This window comes from Cervus elaphus, chromosome 18, assembly GCF_910594005.1.
Source record: "Cervus elaphus chromosome 18, mCerEla1.1, whole genome shotgun sequence".
Classification (NCBI taxonomy): domain Eukaryota; kingdom Metazoa; phylum Chordata; class Mammalia; order Artiodactyla; family Cervidae; genus Cervus; species Cervus elaphus.
The window spans coordinates 80,258,831-80,286,733 of NC_057832.1; the positions used below are offsets into that span (position 1 = coordinate 80,258,831).

General features: G+C 37.3%; 1 protein-coding gene across 1 annotated transcript in view; it reads left to right on the plus strand.

The window, feature by feature from the left end:
• The window catches only part of ZNF804B (zinc finger protein 804B), a 519,711-nt gene that overhangs the window by 785 nt on the left and 491,023 nt on the right, over positions 1-27,903 (plus strand). The gene's annotated exons all lie outside the window — the stretch shown is intronic.

The window sequence follows — 27,903 nt, forward strand, 5'->3', positions numbered from 1 at the left end:
AGACTTGCTCATGAGGGGTGTGGGTTTACATGTGTATTTTCAACACAGTCATTAGTATCTCTAGTGCTTAGGGTGCAACTATTTACCGAATTTAGTAAAGTGCGGGCTTGTGAAAGCAGCTTTTGAGTGTTGTGTCAAGTTATGAATCTGCTGATTTGGGCAGTATAGAAAGTTTGAGTGGCACTTTATAGCCATGCTTTGTGAAATCATCAGCTGGGATTAGTTTAACCATGCTGTACTTACTCTATAAGAAAATAAACTCTTTGAAGGTTTTTGCATCGGAGTTCTAGCCAAAGGAAAAGTGTTGGATGCCCATATGGTTGCAATATAATGTTTCACTATGCAGGTACTTTAAGAAAAGCCAAAGAGTTCTTTGTGGCAATAATTAGTTTTTTTGTACTATGTATAGATGGATTGATATGCAAATTTGAGTGATTGCTACTTAATTTATTAAACTATTCAATTTAGTTTACTATTTGTTTTAGTATTTTTTGTTAAATGATTTTGATTAGAATTTATGGCTTCAGTATATATTTTAGTTCATTCTCAGTACATACTATAGATGAATTTTTTAAGGATTCAAATGTTTTTCAAAAAAGTCATGATTTACTTTTTAAAGTGTTGAATTATTAGTAAGTGACTAAGGGTCTAAACTTGAAGAACATTTTTTTCCAGTTTAATGTGAAAAACCAGTACCTTCATGTATAATATAAAGAGGGAAAACTGAAGTTGTCTGATTTTTATTTTTATTTTTTGGTACTTTCCATTGGTTTTTAATTCTTCATTAGCATGAATTATTCAAAACTGCAATATATTATAAAAACCTGTGATTAAAGACAGTGTGTGATTTGCATGAGAAATCTGAAATCAGAAAGTGCAGGTACCAGAGATACCACTAGGACTCCTGATTGTGACAAACTATTTTCTTTCATGCACTGTAAAAAGTAGGTCATTGCAATCCCCCTGCAACTATTTAGCACTGAGTCAAAAGTGTAAGATGAAATACACTGTTCATACTGGCATTTACAATTAAATTCATAGAGTTAAAAGGGTCTTGGAGAGCTTTAGTTGAATAAAGTCCATATTCAGTGTTTCTGAGCAGTTGGTCTGAATCCTTCCTGTTTTTAAAGATTCTCAGGACTAGAGTTTCTGCAGTCTCAGCAAACCACCTTATTATTTAACAACCTATGGTGTCAGGATCTTCCATAGAGCAGACTTAAATCCTTCAAACTTTAATTTCATTTCATCTAGAAAACCTAGAATGTTCCATCTGCCTCACAGGTATTATTTTTTTTTCCATCCTTTGATAAGCTCTGTGGCTGTCTTCCCAAACTCTCTGATTGTAGAAATCTGAACTGGATGGTGCGTTAGGTGTATGTCCCTTAATCACTCAAGGAATAAAGGGAGAATTACTTCATAGTTCTTATATTGTTTAGTTCTATTTAAGTTGGTTAGAATATGGAAGTGTTAATCTTCCAAAATCTGAAGGACTTGCAAAGAAAATTTCTGTTATATGGTCAAAAAGAGTCCTTCCTCTCCCCACACCCCCATTCCACTTTGCTCATTCATTTCCTAGGAGCCTGAATGACCCCATAGGGACCAGACATATGAATGTGGATGTAAGAAAATAGCCCATAATCACATGGCTCTCCTGCTGACCAGAGCTCACACCTACGTGATGCTATTATTATTTATTATTGAGCTGGTTTTCACGAAAATACTGATTTGTTTACTTTTACCTAGGTGTCATATTTTGACTCACTGGACAGTTCTCTCCAATGTTTACAGTTTACACGTTTGACTATACTTAAATTATATTTGCATCATTTAAAAATATCTGAATTATTCTGTGTATTTCCTAAACCTGCTATATTTTGTCTTCTTTTGCATTTTACTATGGGATTTGAATGATTATTTCAAGGTTTGAAAAGTTACTCACATGAGATGAGCATACGTGAAAACTGCTGTTTATTCATTCTCTGTCAGTGGCAGGTTGTTGAGATAAGTCAGAATTTCCTTCACCTTGCTTAACATTTAGTCTTTCTCCTTAAATTGAAATAGGTCACTATCTTCTGGACCCTAAACTCTTGAGAACTTAAGTAACAGTTTCCTGGTCCAGATGAGTTTATATATGCCTTCTTCATTAATGAGTTGTGAAGCATAAAGGTGAAAACAGATTACACATCTTTTTTTTACTTTCAGTTACTTTCCGGTTAGCAGAAGTTTATTGATTTTTTTCATCAGCATACGTATTGAGTATTTATAAGTACTTATCATCAGCAAACTCTCTATGGTATACAATCATTTATTTTTTATTAAAACATAGCTGCTCTGAAGGTATGTTTTTCAAATTTAATGCCCAGAATGGTCTCAAATTGACCTCTGTGTCAATAATTTAGTTATTTCTACTCACTAAAACTCAGTTTATCTGGGACTATGGATTGGGGTATTTAACTCATTTTCACTTAGTTCTACAATAATTTAAATATTGGTTCTTATTTTCTTAATCTGTCTTTCCTATTTTAATCCATGTTTTTCTGTTTTAGTAGAACTGTTTGAAACTAGCACATAACAGAATCATTGAGTAAGATTATTTTGTAACTTTGTTTAGAATGGAGAATAGCCACAATTCCTTTTTGATGTAATAAGAGTTTCTTTCTTTGATAGTTCTGATATAAATTTGCCTGGGTAGTATGAATTTAACATTTCAATGTCTTATAGATATAATTCTTCAGTTATAAATGTAAAGTAGTTATATAATTTGTCATGTTAAAATGATATGTCTGTAGAATCTGAACACTTGATATATTAAACTGACAGTAAAAAGGGGATGCTTATATTTATATACATTTTCATTTCAAAGGATTTCATTTAGAAAACATTGAATCATTACATGGAACTCTTGTAATAAATACTTAATGGGATACTTGAGAAATAAATAAAGCATTTTACTCCTAAACACTTTTCACAGATCAGTAAACTAAAAATCCTAGAGTGAAATTCAGTTCCTATCATCAAAGTGAAAACATGAAAATGTCTTATCTGTTGCATCTCTGTTCTTTTTGGTGACTTGGCATGAAGAAATAGCTTCTTGCTTTTTATCCTAATTAAGATGTGAATAATTGATTTGAGAGAGTTTATGTTACTTTAAATAGAGGAATAGATTAGGGAAAAAAATGACAGAGCATCACATAGTGCGTATTGGTAAAAGTCTCCAACTTTAGAAAATATTCTAACTCCCACATTTTAGTATATTTATCTCCCACCATATTCCAAATATATAATAAGATTGAATGATGACTTTAAAAATCACAGATGCACACACACACACACACACACATGCCCGCACATGCCTGCATATATTTATGCATAAATATATAGATACATGGGCTTCACAGTTGGCGCTAGTTGTAAAGAACCTGCCTGCCAATGTAGGAGACATAAGAGACACAGTTTTATCCCCATGTTAGTATGATCCCCTGGAGGAGGGCATGGCAACCCACTCCAGTATTCTTGCCTGGAGAATCCCCATGGACAGAGGAGCCTGGAGGGCTACAGTCCATAGGGTCCCACAGAGTCGGACATGACTGAAGCAGCTTAGCACACATGCGTACGGATACACACTTGTTACCAGTGCTCAAGTACAAGAAGCTACCTATATATTAAGTTATAACCTTTACTGTCAGAGCTGTTAAAAGTTCAACTTTCTTACAACTCAGGAACCTAAAAGTTCTTCTACCACCATGTTTGAATTCAAATAAACAAGTAATATCCTCTATGTAGTGTCAAAAATATTTGAATATATTCTTAGCTATCTTAAGTAATGTAAAATATGATATCACATTTAAGAGTTGTGTATGGTTTATTACAGTTTATTTCATCTGTGTGTGAACAATAGTAAGACTGTCATTCAGTTTATCTAGTGATTAAATGTTAACAATAATCATAGTTTTATCTGTGGTACATGGTCAGCTTATTACCATTCTTTGGAAGCTTAGATAACGTGATACTTCTTCAAAATTACTTATTCCTGGGAACTCTATAGACACCCAGGAATATCTGTTTCTGGGAATATCTGTTGTCTTCCCCTGAAACATTTGATGTGAAGAAAATTCTTGGGATTTTCATCTCGGCAACATATCAGGATCCTTGGATGATGATATTGTTTAATTTAATTCTTACCTTGTTTTGTTTAGTGATCTTATTCTAAGTTGTATGACTGACTGCATTACCTAATTGAAAGAGGTGATATATAAACGAATGAGCATTTTAAATGGACTAAAAATTTCTATAAAGTTCTCTTTTAAAAATTATCAATGCATATATGTAAATGAATGAAGTTCTAGTACAGATTAATTACCTTGAGCATGCATTTATTCAGAGAACCCCTTATGAGGGAATGAGTGCAATTACGACCTTGCTCTTTTTTTTAATGACTATAATAATTGTATGTATTTCCATTATGTTTAATAAGTACATGGTTAAACATATCCAAAAATGTTCTCAAATTGTTGCACTTTTCATGTGCCAAGAATAATTATGAAGATATGTTCTCCAATAGAGAAGTCACCTGCCTCGTCTTGAATTCATGAATACATATACTGCCTTTCATATTGAAACTTTCAGATGTTTTCCTTAAGGAAGACGCAGTTACAATTCTTACAGAGCATGTTTTCTTTGCTATGTCAAATATTGTATTAAGCAATCTCCTTTCCTTTCATAGCCTTTTCAACCCATTTCTTCTCTTCCCCAACTAAATGATTATAGAAACTTGTAGTTGGCATTTGTGCTTTCCAGAATAACTCTCCACTTTCTAGGACTTAGTTTATATTTCTGTAACTTCAGGAAGTTTCCACGATAAGAAGAACCCAATGAGTATTTGAGTGCTACAACTTGTGGCTTTATTAGCTCATACTGCATTTATTTCACAGTTATAATTTAATGGGTCAATTTCTTGATTTGTTTCTTTTAGATGAACAATTAATATAAACTCTATTCTAGGTTTGTTCCCCATATTTTGGAAACAGAATAAAACATATTTTCATCATGTGGCTAAATGGGGATGTTATTTAACATAGAACTTAATCATTTGTACTTTTGTTAAAAAAAAAAACTTAGTCATAACTGTGATATCTTTGTTGTGTAAGATTTCACTTAGAGACATAGTTTTCATGTGTTAAATATTAATAGGGCTTGAGATGTCAATAGGATTAAAGCTGTACTGAGAGCAAAGATTGAGAAGAGTAATATGTATTTTGAATAACTTTATGAAGTGCGTTTCAGTATGAATTTGGTTTGTTAAACTACACAATGCTAGAATAATTCTTTAGGGTACACATACATATTGTGTAGAAAATAATTTGAATCAAAATTGAGATAAAAATGCTACTTTTCTTGAAAATATCTTCTGGTTTTAACAGAGTTTTCCAGGTAATTCTTATAAAATGACAAGCAGCAGTCTTGTAGATAGATTAGGCTTACTTAGTGGATAAGGTCTAGAGAGAGATATTAAATATTTGATATGCTCTCATAAAATGCAGAGTTCTGATGATAATAGGAATATATCAATCACCAAGTTGCAGAGTCTTTCTTGCATTGGAAATGCTTATTGGATATGAAAAGAAGCTGTGGAAAGGTGAATTACGTAATAGGTAGACAGCATTCTCATTTGTAACTAAGACATTGTTAGCTTATTGAACACAAGAATGCAAGGGAATATTATATACTATTTAAAATGGAAAGGACTTTTAAAAGTAATCACTAATGATCTTACTTTTCCTGAGATGGATCCCTAATAGCATACATTGAATTAAAAGTGAACACTTCTTTCATTTAAATTTGATACCTAAAATGTAAACATTACATTCTAAAAAACTGATAATGTAATTTTCCTTGAGAGATAGAGACAGCTGTATCGTGATCTATATTCCCTTTCTTCTTGGACTGTTAGGAAACCTAGAGACCAATCTCTGGCTTCCCAGAGTGATGGGGATTGATGGTGACCTTCAAAGCAGCATGAGATTCTCACTCCTACTTACCTCCTATTCCTGGTCTAGCTTTTATTTTTAGTTTATTTTCTGTAACTCTCATTCTTTTACATTTATTGTTTTAACATATAAAGTTTCTTTTAGATGACTTAAGTCTGTTGTGAAAGCAAGTCAGGCTATAAATAAATAATAAAATATAGACTATCCAACTATCAGGATGCTACTCAGGATTTTAGACTAGACAGCTTTGAATGCGATTCATGGAGAGTATTCATTTTATTCATTTGTAGCAAGTATAATTAGAGCTGCCAATTTTTTGCTTTGACAATTGGCAAACTCCTTTTGGCAAGTTTGATTTCACTTTTGTGTGGGTATAAGAAGCAGAATATAGTTTATTTTGAAAGGAGTACTGCCAATTAGCTTTTTTTTCTTAACAGTCTTTTACCTCCCTGTTATTCTTCTTGCCATTGATCCTTATTCCTTTCATTAGCATGATTACTAGTTTCTTCAACCTCTTTTTTGGTCCATGACTAAATGTTGGCATATACTTCTAACTTCAGAGGCATAGGTCTCTGCAAATTTTAAGAACCATCCCATTCTGTCTGCTCCCCAACCTGAGCATGCATGTTCCTTCTCTGTTCATCAATCACACATATTAATAATTTTCATCTCTAGCTGAATATTTAGAGCTTCCCCCATATCTTCTTTCAGAACCCACATACCATTGCTATTCCCCTGCCCTTTCCCTACCGTTATGTGCCATGCTGTGTCAGTTACTCAGTCGTGTCCAACTCTTTGTAACCCCATGGACTATAGCTTGCCAGGCTCCTCTGTCCAAGAGATTCTCCAGGAAGGAATACTGGCTGCTGCTGCTGCTGCTAAGTCACTTCAGTCATGTCCGACTCTGTGCGACCCCATAGACGGCAGCCCACGAGGCTCCCCTGTCCCTGGGATTCTCCAGGCAAGAACAGTGGAGTGGGTTGCCATTTCCTTCTCCAATGCATCAAAGTGAAAAGTGAAAGTGAAGTTGCTCAGTCGTGTCCGACTCTTAGTGACCTCATGGACTGCAGCCTACCAGGCTCCTCCGTCCATGGGATTTTGCAGGCAAGAGTACTGGAGTGGGTTGCCATTGCTTTCTCCAAGGAATACTGGAGTGGGTTGCCATTCCTTTCTCCAGAGGATATTCCTGACCCAGGGATCGAACCCAAGTCTTCTGCATCTCCTGCATTGGCAGGCAGATTTTTTACCACTGAGCTATTTGGGAAGCCTTTCCCACAGTTACGCAGAAGTTCATTTGTCTCATGTTATCTCCTCAATAGCAGAAAAATACTGTCAGTTTCTCCCTACATATGATATCCTTTTCAGATCCCCATTTTGCTATGAATAATTTTATTCTGTAATGTGTTCCCTGGCAAGCAAAGGTGATAGGCATTTCCTCTTTGTGAATGATATAAATACCATTTGTAAAGAGAAAGTAACTATTGAGCCCCTTATTGAATGATGGAGAGAATGGAGGAGGCTCCATTGAAATCTGACCCTTCTTGTTGATTTGCTTCATGTGAATATGAAGAGACAAGAGGTGTCCATATTACTTACATTCACATTATCTGAACATGTTCATAGTCCTTGGGTGGTATCTAAGAGTTTTCATGATCTAGCCCCTTTGGACATCTTCAGCTTTAACTCTCTTCTTCTGCCTAATCCTATGGTCCAGTCATACTGAACTACTCAAAATTCTTTACTGTGACATGTGTTTATGGACCTTTTTGTCATTGCACATGCTATTCTGTTTGTTAAAAATCCTCTTTTTTTTTGCTCTCATTTCTTGGGATATGTTTAAATTATTCTTTCAAATGGAAAGAGTTGTGTTCTCATGTGAATCTACACGAAGTCCCTTATCTCATGGATCGGTGCTTCTGTTTCAGGCCACAGTCACATCATTGCTGATAATCACTGTGTTTATTTGTCTCCATTTCTCCATGAGTTGTGAGATCCTTGAAGTCATGTTTGTCATTTTCTTTATATTCTCAGAGCTGGGAATAGCTTCTGGTTTATTATTGGTTTCAATAGGAAGCAAAAGAATTTCAATAGAAATTTAATTGTTATATATATTCTCTTTGGTCCTTTTGGTAGCTCCAAGAAGAAAATATTTTCTTAGAGAATTGTTTTTCCTCAAGTTAGTTAGAATCTGTTAGAATGCAAACTGTTCTACTTGGATTTTGTGGTCACTCTTTTCGTGGTGATGCTTCTCACTTCAAATTCTACCAAGATGCTTTGGTCAATTGCCTCAAGTATAATACTTTCTATTATTCCAAATTGCAAAGTACTTTATTCCATGTAACTGTTCCAGAACATCTTTTGTTAAAGGCCACAAGAGGCTGAAGAATGGCTGTATATAAATGGATGAAATTCATACCTGAGTTAGTTGAGCCATATTTTTCATTGGCACATATTTAATAGCCTCTGTGAAATGAATTACGTTAGGAACTTGACAGTTCCCTTCCCATTTAGAAGTGTGTAGTAAGAAGGAAAGATAGTTGTTTTCACACCATTTCTCTCTATCTTGTTCTCATTTTCTTTCTTTTGAAAAAGAGACAATCATTTCCTTGTCACTGGCCACTGTAGCCTTTGAGAAAGCATCATCCTGGAGCAGCTGCAAAGTGGTTGTTGCATAATTGCCTGCCCTCTCCAATGGTTTAAACTTATCAATCACACAGTTTCCAATAAGGTTTTGCTAGTACTGATACTTTTTTTTGTCTTGGATAAGTCAGGATGTGGTCACTATCCTCAAAAGAATCTTGGACTTTTTTCTAAATAATGAGTTTTAATTAAAATATCCAGCCATTTCAACTAGACATACAGAAAGATAGTAATACTCTCTGGAGTGGAGAGAATCAGGCCTTTTGTATGGTCAGTTTTTGTTTTTTTTTCTTTTTTCTTTTTTTACAGTTGTTAACAAATATTTGACTTATTTGTCTTATTTAGAGGATATAAAAATTGGAAGGAATTTTAACAATCTGGTTTAGCCTCCCACTATATACATTTTAATATATCATTATGATAGAATAATGACTTCTCAAAGATGCCCACATTATAATCCTTAAAACCTTTGGCTTTAACTTAACATAGCAAAAAAGACTGTACAGATGTGACTAAATTAAGGATGTTGAGAAAATTTTCCTGGATTATGCAGGTGAACTCAGTAGAATCACAAGGACCTTTATAAGAGGGAGGCAGAAGTGTCAGAGTCAGAGAGAGAGCTTTGAGATGTTATGCTGCTGGCTTTGAAGATAGAGGAAGAGGCCACGAGTCAAGGAATGCATATGACTTCTTGAAGCAAGAAAAGGCAAGTAAATAGATTCTCCTGTAGAGTCTCCAGAAAAAATCATAGCCCTGCTAACACCTTGATTTTAGCCTAGTAAGACTTCTGACTTAACAGACTATCAGATAATGAAGGTGTTATCTTTTAAGCCAGTAAGTTTGTGGTTATTTGTCAGAATAGCCATAGGAAATGAATACAGCTACTCTTAACATGGGCAAACACTGCCAGTGGTAGGGTGCCTCTCTGCTTACCAAAGTGACTGATCCTCTAGTGAGACTGTGTCTCCTTCTGCCCTCCCCCAATGTCTCTGCCTCTATTTACTCAGTATTCTTCCTCAGTGTGCCCCTTGGAAACAAGAGGATCGATCTACCCTGTCTTCAGTGTTATATCCTTTCAACTATTCAGAGACAGTTGGTGATTTTTCAATAAAGGACTGAAAAATTTGTGAGAACTAACCTTCTTCATGTATATTACTTACATTATTTTCTTATTTATTAATTGAATTTTGTGCAACTCAAAATACTTTATTACACTGTTTAATAGATGTTTTGAAATACAATATGCTGATGTTTCTTTTTTTAATGGCTGATATTCTTGAAAGGTGATAATAAACTCAGTAAAATATTATCATATATTTAGAAAAACATCCACACTTCTAAATCATGTCTATTTTTTAAATAGTTCCCTTTCATACTGTATACATCCTTTAAATAGAAAATAAACTTAAGACTACAAACCAGATCATTTTAAAAGCATATTTTTTCTTGGTTTGTTGAGTCTTTGATTTAGATACCTGCAAATTTTCTAGGTGATGAAAAACATTAGCTTTAAATAAAAAGTAATGGGATGAGTCAAAATAACAATTATAATTTCATAAAATCTTCAACATTCCTATTCTAGACATAGCAGTATCTAAATATTTTTTACATTTTGTATTAAAGAATAACATAATATATAAATGATCACAAACTGTAAATGTATAGCCTTTTAATACCCCAGATGTGGATATATTACAATTTCCTGGAAGCACCAGGTGTGCCTCTTATCAAGCATCGCTGAAACCAAAAGCGACTATTGTCCTAATCCCAGATCATAAACTGCCTTATTTTTTTTAAAAATGATATTAGAAAGAGTTATAGTAAGAAATACATATCCTTGCAGCTCAGCTGACAGCAAAGTGCTCTTTCTGGGTAGGCACAGGTAACTAGACAATGTGTCAGCTGCTTACTATCCTACTTCACTTTGACTGACACAGCTAACTTGTTAACTATTTGAAATGAACAGAAGAATACTGATCTGTAAGAATGAATGGATTCATGCTAATACAACACAGGGATCATATCCAGGGTGACATTTGTGAAATATTTCATTATCTTTCCTTCAATAGTACAAGTTGAAATTCAAAGATCTGACCATCCTGTAGATTTCAATATCTTTGGTTAGGAATGGCTCTGTTGAATTCTCATTATTTGAGGATATGTGAATTATGTATTTAGTGGCAAGCTAGTAAATGATTAAAGGAAAGAAACCTCTATCTTGGACTTCTCATAAAAAATTAAATTTATGTGCAAATGATATGTAAACTTTATTACAAAAGTTGTTATAATCTCACACACATGCATAAGGATAAAATACAAGCCTGTGTTGCTATGGAAACAGGATTATTGCCAAGAAGATTATAGATAAAACCCAAACAATGCTCATATTAATCAATCCTAAATTAGATGAATTTAAATATGTTTTAAGAACTGATCATGTGTTTCAATAAAATGCTCATCTTCCAGTATCCATATGCTACATGCTGTGAGTTCAAGAGCTCTGCATGATATTGCTGGAGCAACCTTTCGTGGCGATCACTGATGATTTGTTTTCTTATCATTATAGACGAAAGATTTGTGAAATTGCGTTATAAAGGAAAAGTAATAAACTGCAATAAATTTTCTTTATGTGTTCCTACCAATAGTAAGTCACTTTGCTGTAAACTTTTTAATAGTTGTATTCAGTTACATCCTCTGTGATCATCGGGATAGACTCCATCTCTGAAAATGATAGAGAAAATCAGTTTTCTACAAGAAATAGAACAGGTGAGAAAGCATGCATGCATGTGCGCTCGATCACTAAGTCTCATTTGACTCTTTGCAACCTCATGGACTGTAGCTTACCAGGCTCCTCTGTCCATGGGATTTTCCAAGCAAGAATACTGGAATGGGTTGTCATTTCCTCCTTCAGGGGATATTCCTGACCTAGAGATCGAACCCATGTCTCCTGCATTAGCAGGGGGATACTTTTACCACTGAGCCTCCTGGGAATCCCTGAGAAAGCATATCTGGAACAAAATTATAATTGGTATAAACATATTCATAGGGAATATTATGTAAAATTAGATAAGCATCACTGAATCTGAAGATCCTAGAATTAGATCCAATAGACAGTAACTGGAGTACAACTTGTGATCTACTTGTGTGACACTGATTTGGGTACATCAAGTTTTAAATTATTCATTAAGTTGTGAATATAAGGCTAGCTCTAAGATTCAGTTTCTGATTATGATGAGCACTGTGTTTGATGAAATATGGGAGGAACCTACAACCTCACAATTTCTTACCAGCCTGTTTGGAAACAACTCACTAATGTTTGATCAGTGGTTTTCATGCTGTAGTTGTTTTTATTTTTTCATATATTCTTAGTTCAAAGGAAATCTTTGGAGCCAGGCAAAATAGATTTATGCATGCATGTACACTCAGTCACTTCAGTTGTTTCCAACTCTTTGCGACCCTATGGACCGTAGCCTGCCAGACTCCTTTGTCCAGGGAATTCTCCAGGCAAGAAGGCTGGAGTGGGTTGTCATGCTCTCCTCCAGGGGATCTTTCCCAGCCAGGGATTGAACCTGCATCTCCTGTGTCTCCTGCATTGCAGGCAGATTCTTTACTGCAGAATCACCTGGGAAGCCCAAAATAGATGGAACCTTTGGCTAAAGGTGGGGGGAAGCTTTGAATGGTGAAAACCTTCTCTTTTTCCTCTGGGCAGAGATGCTGGGGAGGGAAGATACATCTAGGCATAAGCCCTGGAACTTTATGATTTGAATACCACTTAGATGGACCATGAGGGGCAAGTATCTGCTGTTTCCAAAACATAATTAAAATGCATATATCTTATCCAGAGTAACTTAATTAACTATTTGACACTTTGCCAGTTAATTCCATCACTAGACATTGATTATCTATTACATTCACTCTAAGTTTGAAGTTTTTATAAAAAATAGTAAGGTGACTTTGGGATTTCAGGGACACCTTCATGAATAAACTCAAGGAAGCTCAAGTTTTTTCCTAAACTGAGTCCCTGAGCAGACTTTAGAGTCAGTGGGAAATAACTATTGTGTGGGACAGAAATCTGGATATAGGAGCCTGGTCTGGGAGAAGCCTAAGGTTTCTCGAACTGGAGACAGAAGAACATTTTAATTGGGAAGTCAGTGTCATTAATTCATTTATTCATCCAATCATGTTTAACAAGTATTGTGAGGGTCTGCTATGTGTCCAACCCTTATTGGCTATGTAGCAAAACTGAAAGATAAGTCACACTATCAGAAACGAAGGTATATTTTCCAAATATTCCAAATAAGCAGCAAATACACTTGAAAGTAATTCTATCTGCATGCTTTGGTAAGTGAACAGATTCATTAAAGCAGAAGAAAGAAGGTGAGGGAGACACCTGAATTGTATGAAGAGAGAGGATGGTCGGTTGGCCCATGGTACTGAGCACTTAGGTCAGAGCTTAAAAGTAATTTTTGCCTAGACAGTTCTAAACTTTTATCTGTAGATTTTACCATTTTGTTCTTTTTGTTTTGTTTTATTTTGGATCTTAGTACATTTTTTGGTTGTTTTTTGAAACTTTGGCTGCTTACGTGAGACCGAGGGAATGACAGCAATTGAAGGCAGTGTTTCTGTGATCCTGCTGATGTCATTGTGGGATGTAGCCTACTAGGTCAGCATTGAAAGTATAACTGGCTAAGGGATAAGCGGATGTGGTAGAGAGAGTTCCTAGAGGAGAGACTGCATCAGAGCACTAGACAGGACTTTGTGTGGGGGTGTGGGGATCTGAGTGCTTCCCTTTCCCTTGGGAGAAGGCATGGTTGGCCACCTCCTTAGAGAAGATGCTGTTTCTATTCTGTGGAGAACCTTCTGTTTTCAGTGGCTAATGCCAGACATTCCCATTACACAAATGGGAATGTGCGTGTGTGTGTGTGTGTTCAGTCATGTCCAACTCTTTGTGACCCCATGGATTATAGCCTGCCAGGCTCATCTGTCCATGGGATTCTCCAGGAGAATGGAGTGGGTTGCCATTTCTTTCTTCAGGGATCTACCCAACCCAGGGATTGAACCCAGGTCTTCTGCATTGAAGGAACCACCAGATGCAAATATATATAAGAAATATCCTTTATCCTGCTACTGATATACTCTTTGATGTAAATGAAGGAGCTGGAAAAAATTCTTCTCTTAATCCAATAGCTCAAGAGTTAGGTGCCCAAAAGAAAATGAAGACCAATGAGGAAATGAAAGCGTAAGAAGGGAGCAGTAAAGATGAGTCTTAATTCAAAGCTCTGCTTTGAAAGGTCTTTAGGTGCCCCTTGAGAGTGTAGACCACTAAGAGGAAGGCCCCAAGAGAAGTAAGAAGACTTAACAGGTCCTGGAAGAGCTCTTTGCTATCCTGCATAGAAGATAAACTCACCTGTAACCCAGGTTCCAAAAGAAAGATTCTCAAGGCAGTTATAACTGTTTTCAGAGCTATAGCCATAGGGCTGGAAAAGGTCAGTTTTCATTTCAGTCCCAAAGAAATGCAATGCCAACGAATGTTCAACTACCATATGATTGTGCTTATTTCACATGCTAGTAAGGTTATGCTCCACATCCTTTAATCTAGGCTTCAACAGTACATGACCTGAAAACTTCCAGATGTAGAAAGAAGCTGAGTTTAGAAAAGACAGAGAAACCAGAGATCAAATTGCCAGCATGCATTGGATCATGGAGAAAACAAGGGAATTCCAGAAACACACCTACTTCTGCTTCATTGATTATGCTAAATTAGCTTTTAATTGTGTGGATCACAACAAACTGTGAAAAATTCTTAAAGAAATGGGAGTACCAAACCACTTTTCCTGTCTCCTGAGAAACCTGTATGCAGGTCAAGAAGCAACAGTTAGAACCAGACATGGTAAAACGGACTGGTTCAAAATTGGAAAAGATGTAGAAGGCGGCTATATATCGTCACCCTGCTTATTTTACTTATATGCAGAGTACATCATGCAAAATGCCAGGCTGGATGAATCACAAGGCGGAATCAAGATGGTCAGGAGAAATATCAGCAGCCTCAGATATGGCGGATGATACCACTCTAATGGCAGAAACCAAAGAGGAACTAAAAAATCTCTTGATGAGGGTGAGAGAGGAGAGTGAAAAAGCTGGCTTAAAACTCAACATTGAAAAAGATCATGGCATCTGGTTCCATCACAAAGGTCTGTATAGTCAAAGCTATGGTTTTTCCAGTAGTCATGCATGGATGTGACCGTTGCTGTTGCCCAGTTCCAAACAGAAGGCTGAGCGCCAAAGAATTGATGCTTTCAAACTGTGGTGCTAGAGAAGACTCTTGAGAGGCCCTTGGACTGCAAGAAAATCAAATCAGTCAACCTAAAAGGAAATCAGCCCTGGATATTCATTGGAAGGACTGATGCTGAAGCTGAAGTTCCAATACTTTGGTCACCTGATGTGAAGAGTTGACTCATAGGAAAAGACCCTGATTCAGGGAAAGATTGAAGGCAAAAGGAGAAAGGGGTGACAGAGGATGAGATGGTTAAATGGCATCACTGACTCAGTGGATGTGAATTTGAGCAAACTCTGTGAGATAGTGAAGATCAAGGGAGCCTAGCAGGTGCAGTCCATCAAGTCGCATAGAATCAGACAAGACTGAGCAACTGAGCAACAACAACAACCTCAAAACCCATGAAGTTCAGATCCTGTTTTCACATATCGTTTGGGACCCTTATCACATGCTGTGCGGGCACTGTCCAGGGTGTTGACGAGAGTGAGGTAAACACAATAGACATGGTAGCTAAGAGGCTTGGTGGTGGTTTAGTCGCTGTCATGTCCAATTCTTGTGACTCCATGGACTGTAGCCTGCCAGGCTCCTCTGTTCATGGGATTCTCCAGGCAAGAATACTGGAGTGGGTTTCCATTTCTTTCTCTAGAGGATCTTCCCAACCCAGAAATTGAACCCGGGTCTCCTGTATTGCAGGCAGATTCTTTACTGACTGAGCTATGAGGAAAGCCCCATCTAAGGGGCTTAAGGGGTGTAAAATAAGGGAGGACTGGCAGGTAAGGGCCAACCATATAAGCTCCTGTAGGCCGTGTGACAAGGAAATAAAGATACCATCTCAGTTGGAAATATGGTTTTTAATCTTAGTACAGAACTAAACATTCTGTGGTCCTGACATGGGTACTCCTAATTACTTCTTGTGGGTTGTACCAAATGAGATAGGAACCATGACTTTTTATGTTGTGACAAACAAAAATCAGAAATGATTTACAAATAAGAAAATAAAAGTATGGGAGTTGGATCATCATTAATCATTTGTGTAAGTCCATTAAAAATAGGCCTTATAAGGGAAGAAGAACTGAGGATTGACTTTATAGATCTATATGGAAAAATGATATCGTGATTTCAGCTTCACCCAAAATACTCCTCTTTGCTGTTTTAGGGTAACCTGGGGTGGTCTGGCCAAATGAATATTTTCTTGTTTTGTGGATATATAGCATTTTTCTATCCAGAAAGCAAAGGAAAATAGAAGGTTTTTAGAATGTTTCGAATTAATTATAGAAACTCATTTTGTCTTTTTTAGGAAAATTCAATCAGATGGTATTAGAAACAAGACAATAACATTAAAGACCCAAAGTAATAATCACTGACTTCCTTAGATGAGGTGCCTCTGCATCTCTGAAATACATGTGTGGTCGCTAAAAGAGGAGTTTCTTCCAGTGTTGCTTGGTGACAAAGGTTGCATGTTTTTATAACTATTTAAAATGTTAAAATAAAAACCATGATGTGTGTAGGGTTTTATGGTGTTGTCTGTATACCTATTTTGCCTTGTTTTTTCCATGTCTGTACTCTTCACCCACTAGACTTTTAAGGTGAGAGCATAGACATTTTCCCTTCCTGTATTTAGTATAGAGAAGTAGTTAAACATATAGATGAGTTGGACTGAACTGGTTTGACCTCCAACTCTAGTTCTAACTTGTTGTATGGCTGCTTCAGCACTAAGAGCCTCAGCTTGTTCATTGGTGATGATAGTCACCTTATGGGGCCTCTGAAAGATGTGAATGAGCTAATGAATGCTAAGTTCTTGGCAAAGTGTTGGGTGTATAGTAAGTGTGCAGTGAAAGGCAGTTGATGGTTACTCCTACAGCACTTGGCTTGTTATGTTATAAACAGGTTTCCTTGACCTCTTAAACTCTTCTAAGCACAGACTGGGAACTCCGCACTCAAACAACTTGTTGAAACTGTTGCTGTTTTGAATGGTCCTTTAAGATGGCTCTTTACTGTAGCTGTGTTTTCTTGAAGACAAGTGCAGGCTGGTTAGCCTTCTGTTTAAAAGAACTGTTGCAAGTAGAAGCCTTGTATTTTCACAACTTTTATCATGAAAATGCCCAGTATGCCCTGCTTTCCTGATACAGCTTTAATTCAAGACAATGATACATTTGAAGTTTGTTTTTCCATTTTTCTTGTTTTCATCAAAGTGAATTGTGTTAAACATGAATTGTTTTTATGATTTTGCTGCCATGTGTAATTTTCCTCTTCTATAGAGATAGATATTTAATCTAAAATTACTAACTGTGTGGTGATAAGCATTCACACTCTTACTGTTTAAATATCTTTATTTCACTTCCTTTGAAAATTCTGATGGACCAATCATGTGATTTTCCCTTCCATTATTTTCTCTCCCCAGGAACAACCTGCTTTAATAGTAAACTATTTGAAGTGAAGACATATTAGGTAACTAAAGGTTGTATATGTTATATCTATATTCTATGTTGCTTTATCAGCAAATATTAAAGTCCTTGTGTAGGTATAAGCTTTTATGCACATATATTCTCCTCTTAGGGGGGAAAAAAAACATTCTCAGCTTTTCAAACAGAGGGAATACAATGCAAGGAGTTGTTTATGGATGTGTTGAAAAGGCTAAGGGAGAGAAAAGGGAAGATGCTATTACCAAGAGGTTAGTAACTACAGGCAATCACTGCAGCTCCTAGGGCTGGAGAAACAAAGGGGAAAGTGGTACCTAAACCGTACAAGCCTTTCTCTGGTTGTGGTTCTGCTTCTGACACCATGTCACCACTGCTCTGCAATCGTCCAAGAGCTGACAGCCCCACTGGTGCTGGTGGGTTTGCTGCCTGAGTGACTCGTATCTACAGCTGCGGGCTGCTGGCACCATTGTGCTCCCACTGCAGAGGCTGGCAGTTGTCTGAGGCTGCTGCCAGCACTGCTAGAACCTTTGGGTGCTAAGCGCTAAGGTCTCAGGAGACAGAGCCAAGGAAGAAAATCACGGCTCCCTTCCTTTTGCCAACTTCCACTCTCATACTTCTCTGATTAGGCTTGCTCTTTCCATTGGCAGACCTAACCAGAAACCAACTGGCAAGGAGTTATGGGATACACAATTTATGTGTCCCAGTTCCTAGGGAGAGAGGAATGGTTAGGATAGAACTGACCGGCAACAGAGAAATACCCAGCATTACATTTACATCACTTACTTCAAGATTGCAGATAGTAAGAGGGAGGGGCATTAAATAATAGAGGAAATTATACTGTATCTTTTATATAGAAACCTGAAGGATGTATATGTTCAACCCAGACTTTATGTGTAATAGTTTCCTATTGCTGTTGTAATAAATTACCACAAACTTAGTGGTTTCAAACAACATGAATTTCTTATTCTTCAGTTTCGTAGGTCAGAATTCCCACAGAGGTCTCACTGGGATAAAATCGAGGTGTAGGTAGGGCTGCTTTTCTTTCAGGAGTCTTTAAAGAAGAACCAATTTATTTGTCTCTTCCACCTTCTAGAATTTGCCTGTGTTCCCTGGATCATGGCTTCCCATCTCTATTTTCAAAGCCAGCAAGTTCTTCTCCGGCTGCCATCTCTCTGATTCTCTGTAACTAGAAAAAACTCTGTGCTTTAAAGGATTTATGGAATTATATTGGACCCACCTGGACAACCCAATCTCCTCTCCTCATCTGAAGGCTCTTAGTTTTAAAGTTTTAATCACATCTGCAAAGTCCCTTTTGACATGAAGATAGTATTCACAGGTTCTGAGAATTAAATTATGGGTATCTATGGGACCATTATTCTGTTTACCACAACACATAATTTTAGATTCATAGACATCTGTGGTTATTCATTAGTCATTATCTCCCATAGATATCTTAAATGCATAATATCCAAAACTAAGTTAATCCTCGACTGAATGCATGCTTTCTTGGCTAGGGCATCATTGAACAGTCTAGGCTTGAATTTTGAGAATATTTTTTCTTTAATCCCTCAACAGATTAGTACATCTGCTCATTTTAGTTCCTAACTATTTCTCCATTCTATCCCTTCCATCTTTCCTACCACTCCCATTTCCTGGCATGGAAGCATTTTACATTTTCCTGAAAATAATTCTTGATTAACTGTGTCTGGCATTGTGATAGTAAAGTTATTGATACAAATGAGTCCCCATGTTATCTGTTATGGTATTTACAGTCTATAATGGAAAGCACACATTAGACAAATAAACTTGTATGATATATGTTTTGGAAGTGGACTTTTCTCATCTTTGATTCATTTTTCAATAATTGGCATTAAAGTATTGTGAGTATTCTAGAGAGAGACCATCAATTTGTCTGATTTAAATGCAATCAGTAATGAGAACCTTTGGTGTATGTATGTTACTTTGTCCTGATTCTGGAAGATTAAGAGGGAAAATAAATTGCATGTCAAATACAGCAACTGGGTTAATTGTAGTAAAAATCAAGCTTGTCGTTGCTGTTCAGTCACTAAGTCATGTCTGACTCTTTGCAGCCCCATGAACTGCAGCATGCTAGGCTCCTCTCTCCTCCACTATTTCCCAGAGTTTGCTCAGATTCATGTCCACTGAGTCAGTGATGTTATCTAACCATCTCATCCTCTGCCACCCACTTTTCCTTTTGCCTTTAATCATTCCCAGCACCAGTGTCTTTCCCAGTGAGTTGGCTCTTTGCATCAGGTGGCCAGAGTGTTGGAGCTTCAGTGACAGAATGGCCTAGCAAAATCAAGCTAGAATGGCCTTACGAGCTCATCTTCATTGGTTATTGTCCAAAGGGGATTAAGCTGCAGATTTAAAGAATCAGTGTACCTTGAGTCAGGCCTGAATGTATAGTTTAAACAAGCAGCCCATGAGTTTGTTGTATATATTAACATTTTATAAAATTATTGAACCAATGTGAACTTGCAAATACTCCTGTAGTTTAGAACTTCAGAGGCCAGCACTGAGGAAGGTTTTATGACTTGCTCTTTTTCCTCTCCTCCACTGGTAACTCTTAGGGATCCTCTGTACTGCTTTCCTGGAATTCAAAACACCTCTCTAATGCCCAGTACGTAGTCATGGTAACAGATTGGGAGCACTCACTCTACATCAGACACACTGTTCCCAAATACACCTTTCACGCATTGTCTTATTTAATTTTTAAAACAGTCTTAAGATGGTGTCACTCTTCTATGTGCAAATGAGATGAGGCTCCACATTTTACAGCTACTGAGGGGGAGAGAGTTGTACTAGGACCCTGTATCTTCAGAATCCAAGCTCAAGTGTGAAACCACTTGACTGTCATGCCACCATGACAGTTTTCACATTCCTTTATTAAAAGAGAATTGTGTTTTAATTGTTGGCTCACATGCTTGTTTCTCTTTCCTTGAGTCTCCTGGCAGTAGGATATGTGTCTTCTTCATCCAGGTAAATGACAGCACTTGGATGCTGCAGGGTTTGGGGCTTAGTAGGCACTTAATAAACCTGTAACCCCTTGGTCATTTTTTTATGCACTCATTCAATCTTAGTTGATTAGATTGGGTAAAAATGAAAATATTAACATGAGGTAAATGTAGATTTGAGTATCTACACATATGGAAAAATTAAATTTTGACAAAACATTCATTTGAACAGCAATGTGTTCAGTTAAGTTCAGTTCAATCACTCTATCATGTCCAACACTTTGTGACCCCATGGACTGCAGCACGCCAGACTTTCCTGTCCATCACCAACTCCTGGAGCTTACTCAAACTCATGTCCATAGAGTCAGTGATACCATCCAACCATTTCATCTTCTGTTGTTCCCTTCTCCTGCCTTCAATCTTTTCCAGCATCAGGGTCTTTTCAAATGAGTCAGTTCTTCACTTCAGGTGGCCAAAATATTGGAGTTTCAGCTTCAGCATCAGTCCTTCCAATGAATATTCAGGACTGGTCTCCTTTAGGATGGACTGGTTGGATCTCCTTGCAGTCCAAGGGACTCTCAAGAGTCTTCTCCAACACCACAGTTCAAAAATTTCAATTCTTTGGTGCTCAACTTTCTTTATAGTCCAACTCTCACATCCATTCATGACTACTGGAAAAACCATAGCTTTGACTAAATGAATCTTTGTTGGCAAAGTAATGTCTCTGCTTTTGAATATGCTGCCTAGGTTGGTCACAGCTTTTCTTCTACGGAGCAAACATCTTTTAATTTCATGGTGGCAGTCACCATCTGCAGTGATTTTTGAGCCCCCCAAAATAATGTATCTCACTGTTTCCATTTTTCCCCCCATCTATTTGCCATGAAGTGATGGGATCGGATGCTGATCTTAGTTTTCTGAATGTTGAGCTTTAAGTCAACTTTTTCGCTCTCCTCTTTCACTTTCATCAAGAGGCTCTCTTGTCATCTGCATACCTGAGGTTATTGATATTTCTCCCAGTGATCTTGATTCCAGCTTGTGCTTCATCCAACCCAGCATTTCTCATGATGTACTCTGCATATAAGTTAAATAAGCAGGGTGACAATATAACAGCCTTGACATACTCCTTTTCCTATTTGGAACCAGTCTGATGTTCCATGTCTAGTTCTAACTGTTGCTTCTTGACCTCCACACAAATTTCTCAGGAGGCAGGCTAATGTGTAAGTGTAATTAATAAATGTCCTGACTTAAACTCTTGTTATTGTCAATTACACAAAACTATAAAGCACTTTCCAAGAACCCAAAGACACTAAGAATGCATAATAATTCAAAAGTGAAGGAATTTTCAGAAATTTTATCTCACATAAATAATTGAAAATAACATAATTTTTCAAGGTGAAGCCCCCAAAGTATAGAAGGAGATTAAAAATGTATGTATTGCTTCCACTCCTATTATGTAGTTTTCTAATCTTGTCCCACACTAATTCTGCTCATGTAGTTGTTCAGTTGCCAAGTCCTGTCTGACCCTTTGCTAACTCGTGGGCTGTAGCATGCCAGGCCTCCCTGTCCCTCATCAGCTCTTGGAGTTTGCCCTGCCCAAGTTCATATCCCTTGAATCAGTGCTGCCATCCAACTATCTCATCCTCTGTCGCTCTCCTCTCCTTCTGCCTTCAATTCTGCTCATAGGTGTGAATATTAACCATCAATTTTATATGTCAGGTAACAAGGCACAGTGGGGTTATTACCTTATTTCTATCAGGTACATTAAGTAACCGATTTCTTGTTAGAAACATAATGGAAATAACCCCCCAGAAAACCAACAGAAATTCATTTTCATCTTACTAGAATTTGAGCTTCTTGAAATAATAAAAAAAATTCCTTTGTATGTATATTAAGCCATTTAATTACAATGGTTTGTGATATTTTTAATGTTCTTATTATTAGTAAAGAATTAAATTGGGTATTCACAACACATATTAATAAAAGTTAATTAACTGATCAGGGGTACAGTTTTCTGAATTGGTATTTGAGCATTTATCAAAGGGTAGTTCAGATGTTTCCCATGGATATGAAAAGCAGCAACAAAAGCCTGCTAGAGCTCTTACCCTGTGGTTCACCCTGCTGGAAGGTTTTCTAAAGTATGTCTAGACCACCTGACTCTTACTATGAAAGCATTATGTAACAACGGCTTGGCTAATTGGCCCAGCATTCCTGAAGTATCCCAAGGCTGTGGGTCAGAATTCAAACCATCTCAAGCCCTTGTCTCAAAGCTTATTGTCATAACTGGCAGATTTGCTGTATGGAAATGGCAAATTTGCAGAGCACTCTCTAAAATAACATTTATTGAGCTGCTGGTTATTTTCACATGCATTTTCTCTCATTGAATATTTGGGTGCTCATTCAATTTATAGGTGACAAAATGGAGACCCAGAGAGGTTAAATAATTTTCTCAAGGTTGCAGTCAGCCAGCAGAAATTAGGAGATTTGAACATGAATCTTCTAATGTGAAACTGAGAACTCCTTGCCCTGTGTGTGAGTAGGTTGCTTTGACAAATATTTCTCAGGCTGCTGAGGAATTGTTTGCTTCAAGAGGGAAACACATATCTGTTCCCCACCCCCACCCCTGACCCCACCAACAGCACTTCAGCTGACTTGAGCAAAAGAAAAGATTATTGAAAGGGTTCAGACATAGGAAATGCCACCAGGCCTCAGCCAAGGCTGGAGAATGGAATCAGGAGCTAAAGTGCTTTGTTTCTCTGCTATTCTTAGGCATCTCATCTCTGCTTCTGACTTCAGCTTCATCATTTGCCGCCGTACACATGGGATTTCTCTGCTCCTGGTAGATAGTACTAGTCCAGCCTGTCTGCTGTGTGTACAGAAGGAGAGAGATTAGAAGGGGAGGATAACAGAGTCACACAGTTATGACCCATACTCAGAACATCTTATATGGGAGTCAGTAGAGGTGAGGAGGACATAATTGGTAGAGAAATGATCTGCATTATTTATTCAAACCTTTTCTTGTACTATGGTATTAAACTTTGATAGTTAAATATCTGATTCTACAACTTGATTTGGAGCAATTTTATGAATATTAATTGGTTTCTCTTGTGTGGGTTTGTGTGTGAGTTAAGTTGTTTCAGTTGACTCTGAGGATCCCATGGACAGAGAAGCTTGTGAGCTACAGTCCATAGGGTCACAAAGAGTTGGACAGACTGAAGGGGCTTAATATGCATGCATGAATATATACAGTGATGTCTCTATGTCTGTGATTATATTCTGAAAATGCACATAATTCTATTTATGCAAGCATTTTATTCCTACTAGTCAACTGAGAGTCATCTTCATTAAAGAGATATTTTGATGTCTCTTAAAAATACAATGGAGAAAACATTGTCTTATTATCATTTGTAGACTAATTACTTGTGCTTATACAACTATCATTTGGTTAATATTAGCAAGAAGAACAAAGTAGTGCCAAAGATAAGACATGACACTTCTGTTAGTGGAACATGTCAACCTGAAACTGTGGGTTTCCAGCTCCCCTGACATAATAAAATACTCTGAGTACCATCTTTAGCAACAGACATGGGTGAGTGGTCCTCTGAAGAATTATCCTTCAAAGAGGTTTTTATGGGCAAGAGGACCCTTGAGGAAACCATCATAACTCTTTTCAAGTTAATGCTGTATGAAAGCCTTAAATTTTCAGTTTCTAGAAACTTGTATTTGTATTTGAAGGTCAAAAGTGAAAATGTCAAACCCATAATTACCTTCTCTTGTATGTGGTGAAAATAATACAGGAACCTCTGAAGTCATCCCTTTATAAAAATCATCTTATCTTTCTAATGAAAGGGAAAGAAAGTGAAAGTGAAAGTCACTCAATCATGTCCTGGTCTTTGCAACCCCGTGGACTTCAGTCCATGGAATTCTCCAGGCCAGAATACTGGAGCGGATAGCCTTTCCCTTCTCCATGGGATCCCTTCTCCTGGAATCTTCCCAACCCAAGGATCAAACCCAGGTCTCCTGTATTTCAAGATTCTTTACCCGCTGAGCCATAAGGGAAGCCCAAGAATACTGGAGTGGGTAGCCTATCCCTCTCCAGCGGATCTTCCTGACCCAGGAATCAAACAGGGGTCTCCTGCATGCAGGCGGATTCTTTACCAATTGAGCTATTAGGGAAGCCCATCATTCTTATAAACATAGATATTGAGTACATTCTTGGGTGACATCCTGGATAAAAAACATCCAAGGTAAGAACCTTCTTTGTTTCTTACAACTGAACACTGAGCTGTTCACCCCTCAAAATTCAACTCAATAATCATGTGACTAATGTATCAAACTTTAAATGCTTTACATTTTTGCATTTATTTGTGCTTTGTATGACTGTAGAAAGTAATACCTGTTATTATGTGGATTTGGAGAAATATTGTGTTCCAAGAATAAGGCAGTAGAGCTGTAGTCTTGATTTTACCAGAGGGTGTAAGATAGGTGTGGACAATGTCTAGTTCTTGCTTTATTATCAGTCAGCGCTGTGCTTTATTAAGTCCCTACTTGCTCATTTTCCTTACTGAGAGACCTAGGCTGGGATGGACAATATTTAATTAGCTCCTTATAACTCTAGTATTGACATGCTTTCTTTTGAGAGGGGGTTGCTTTCTTGATTTTTTTTTTTTTTTAATTTAAGTATAGTTGATTTACAGTGTTGTATTAATTTCAGCTGTGCATCAAAATAATTCAATTATACATACATATATATATTCTTTTTTTCAGATTCTTTTCCATCATAGGTTATTACAAAGTACTAAGTACAATTCCATGTGCTATACAGTAGGTTCTATTGGTTATCTATTTTATATATAGTAGTCACATGTTTTCTTAACCTATATTATCTTAGATAATAGTCATGTTCTTGATAAGCAATAGATTTTTTTTTTCTTTTTTGCTACACTTACATGACTTGTGGGATTTCAACTCTCAGACCAGAGATTGAATCCAGGTCACAGGAGTGAAAGCCCCAAATCCTAACCACTTGACCACCAGGAAACTCCCAACAAACTATAGATTTTTAAGAGGTGTTGGTCTTTGTTGAAGGTGGGTAATTGATATATGGGTTCATTTTACTGTTTACTTGTTTGAATGATACTTTCTAGAGATAGAAAGAGGGACATAGCTGTAAAAATAGTGGCAATGGTAAGGACATGCTGCAAGGAGAAGATGAAACATCTTCATCCTAAAAATCATGGTATGTTCATTTTTATGGGGCGCCTAAGCATGAACGGTTATAGAAGTGATAGGATGTAGTAGGAAGCAGAAATAGAGAAATTGGAAAACTTTGCAAGTCTCCTTGAATCATTTCAGTTGAAATGCTTTATCATTTTGTTGTGCATGCCATATGAGATGTACTTAGAGTCAAGTTTAATGAATATACATTACAGAGATAAATGGTTCATGAATTCACCATCATTTTGGATTATGCATTATTGCTCTTTAAAATCATTAGTTTGGAAAATTGAGATTTGATTGTAATTTGCAATTTCTTAGCATGCTCTGACCGGGCAAAAAAGGAAGCAATCTGGATAAGGGCCAGATTTCAGAGCAAAATTTCCAGATGCAAAGTGCTTGATCCATAAAGTAGATCAAGCACATAATCTGCAATCAACTATAAAGTTTGACCATGGAAATGGTTGTTGAACCCAAGTCCATGTGCCAAAAGCACAGTGAGGCCAGACCAATGGGGACATCAGAGTTTCGAGCAGAAAAAGGTTTATTAATCACAGAGGCACCAGCCTGGAAGGTGGGAGACCCAGATTGATCTCAGATCCATCTTTCTGACTGACTAGGGTGTAAGATTGTTAAAGGCAAATGGGGAGGAGAGGGTCTCTATAATCCTGAGTTCAGATAAGATGCTGCAGGCTTTCTGGCACCACTTCGTGGCTTCCTTTGCCCCCAGTGATGGTGGTTATCCTACTTGTTCCTAGTTTGGTCTCGTGATCCTTCAATTTTCCCCTAGAAGAGAGCAGAGACAGTAGTTGAGGCATTTTACTATCTGTTTAGGGACTATATGATGGTTCAGGAGTTTCAGTTCTCAAGTGACCCTATTTTTACGTCTGCTTGGGGCCAGCTGGTTGAAGCCACAGTGTGTTACCTCATAGTTTGGGGTCATAAATCAAGGCATTGGCTTAAGCTAATAATCATGGAAAAGATTACATTGCACTTGCTTTCTCTTTAATTTTGAGTTCCCTCACTTCACGGTTTGAATCCGTTGTTTGGAACAGAGTGAAGTTCTAGGACTCTAAAGCCTTTTTTTCTATAAACAGAAAGGCATATTTACTTGGGACTGTCTTTCAGGGTTCTGCTTGGCTTCAGTCCCCCCTTTTCTTTGAAACTTATCAATCTTGACAGGAACAGGAGTCAGACAAGAAAGGGAATAGAGATTAATCATAAACTTGGCAAGGGAACTTGATTTAAGGTAGACTTAGTTTCAGAAATACCAATAAAATAACCCAAACTTTGAGTTCTAACATCAGAGCTCACACATATTCTAAAGTTGCTTTCTGTGCATCTAGATTTTTTCTAGAGATTAATGCAATTCTTTATCTAACCCAAATGTTTATTGAGCAAAATTTCTTGTCCAGAACTGTATAAAGAGTCACTTGAAGACCTTTATGGTACAAGACTGTATTTTTGCATTTTGAAACTGAATAGAGCTTTTTACCCCTTGGGCCATGATTGGATGTTTAATTTCACATAAAATCACAGATTCTTTCCTTGAAACCTGTATAAATCAGTGGTCTTCCTTTTAACAAGGGCTTCCTTGGTAGCTCAGACGGTAAAGCATCTACCTACAATGCGGGAGACCCGGGTTCGATCCCTGGGTCGGGAAGATCCCCTGGAGAAGGAAATGGCAACCCACTCCAGTATTCTTGCCTGGAAAATCCTATGGACTGAGGATCCTGGTAGGCTACAGTCCATGGGGTCACAAAGAGCCGGTCACAACCGAGCAACTTCACTTCACTTCACTTCCTTTTAACAAAAAGGATTTTTAAAAAGGGCTGTTATATTCCCCATTTGATGCTACAAATTCACTAACCACTCAACACCCAAGCCTTTAGAAATGTTGTGTGTACTTAGTCTATGTTTTCACCTAATACTCACTCTTGAGCCTGGTGCATCCTTCTTTTGCCTCCTAAACTATGTAAGTCACTCTTTCCAAGTCACCAATGACCTCCTTGTCATAAAATCTACCTTTTCAGTCCATTTCTCACTTGACTTTGGGACAGTAGTTGATGCTGATAAGTACTCTCTTCTTTAGGAAATATTATTTTCCTTTGGCATCCATGACACTACTGTCCTCTTCTGCTCTTCTTTTGTCTGCTTCTGGGCAATTTAAATAATGAGCTCTTAGGCTTCTTTGTGAGTCCACATTCTTCTGTCCTTTGCCTTCCTTGGGATTTTGAAGTAGGCTCTCTTCTCTTGCACTCTGTATACTTGTCCCAGATGATAGTATTACTCTTGAAGCATCAGTCGTTGTCTTTGTGATTTTCAAATCTCTATCTCCAAGCATGGTCTATCTCCTGAGCTTCAGGACAATGTATCTACTTCTCTTATTGAGA